Raw genomic sequence first — 1,401 nt, 5'->3', positions numbered from 1 at the left:
GATCAGAAGCTGTTCTAACCAGCCTGTGTGTCTCCTAGTGCTTGGCCTGGGCAAGATCTTTCATTCTCTGTGTGGTCTTGAGCCCCAGCCAGGACTGGAAGTGCACATCGTAGACCTTTAGTTGGACAGATGAGCCTGTTTCTGGTGTGACTTCTGCCGGCATTGATTGCTTGGTTCAGGGCAGGAACTGGGAACCCAGGTGTGGCAAAGTAAAGGTAGGCCTAGGGGCTTGCACACAAGTCACTGGGGTCCTCTCACAAACACTTGAGGCCGTCCCAGGTGTGCAGGGAACAGGCCAGAAGCATGGTGAGCACTCCCCATGGCAGGATACAGGACAGGGGAGAGCCCTCTGTTCTTCTGACTCTGAGGGCCTCCCCGCTCCCCGCAGGGAACAGCCTGTGGGATCCCAAGACATCCCACCACCCTGTATCGTATTCTGAACAATGGCACCCCCGGACTGGAGCAGCAGGCCTGGCTGTGTGGGGAAAAGGGCAGGCCGGGCTCATGCAGCACTGACCTTAGGCGGACCTGGGAACCTGCCTCCCTGGCTTGCAGCCTGGAATTTAGTTTCTGCCTAGGTTGACCCTCTAGTTGCCTTCCAAGGTCTGGATGTGGTAATCCTGAACTAACTCGGTGGCTGTTGTTATTTTTTGGTGAAATTCCAAACTGGGGAAGTCTTGCGGCTGTGGTCAAATGTCCCAGCTGTGGCCCAGCCGGCTCCACCTCTCCCGGAGCCCCAGGCAGGCTGACGCCTTCTGGCAGGGCGGCCCTTACCGGTCCTCAGCTTCAGCTTGTGCGTTCGTCCTGTTCTCCAGGGAAACACAGTTTGCAGGAGAGTCCGCACTGTCCCAGCCAGCGAGGCCACAGGCGCGGCCCGAGCACAGGACCCCGACACAGCGTCCGTCAGTGCTTGCTTCCGGCCCTGCGCTCACAGCTCAACCCCACCTTCTGGGGAGCTCTGACGTTTGGACCCAGATCCTTTCTGGGACTGAATTTGAAGAGCCCTAGCATTGGTGATTTAGGTTGTTCCTTTTTCTAAGAATAGGACACTTTCACAGTTTTGTTCCATAAATTGTAGTGACTACTTAAAATTTACCTTAAAAAAATGGAATCAGAGACAATAGTAAGACAAATACCGTATGTTCACCACCCGAAGCGAGAAGGTGTCAACGTTTTATCCTCTTTGCCTTGGAATTTCTTGTTTGTTTTATTAAGAAATACAACATTGCAGATAAACAGGCATCTCTCTGTTCTTCCCCTGGAGCCTCAGGACCATCTCTGCCCTCCTGAATGTGGGTCCCATCTGTCTCTGCAGTGGCCGCTGTGGGGGTGCTGAGGGTAGGACGCTGACTCCTGTGTGTCCACAGGGGCGGAAGCCACATACAACGTGACCACAGCGGC

General features: G+C 54.7%; 1 protein-coding gene across 2 annotated transcripts in view; it reads left to right on the top strand.

The window, feature by feature from the left end:
* OCA2 (OCA2 melanosomal transmembrane protein) overlaps positions 1-1,401 on the top strand; it is a 342,859-nt gene that overhangs the window by 226,814 nt on the left and 114,644 nt on the right. The window lies entirely within an intron of this gene.

This window comes from Piliocolobus tephrosceles, chromosome 6 (assembly GCF_002776525.5).
Source record: "Piliocolobus tephrosceles isolate RC106 chromosome 6, ASM277652v3, whole genome shotgun sequence".
Classification (NCBI taxonomy): Eukaryota; Metazoa; Chordata; class Mammalia; order Primates; family Cercopithecidae; genus Piliocolobus; species Piliocolobus tephrosceles.
This window is presented reverse-complemented; position numbering and strand designations above follow the sequence as displayed.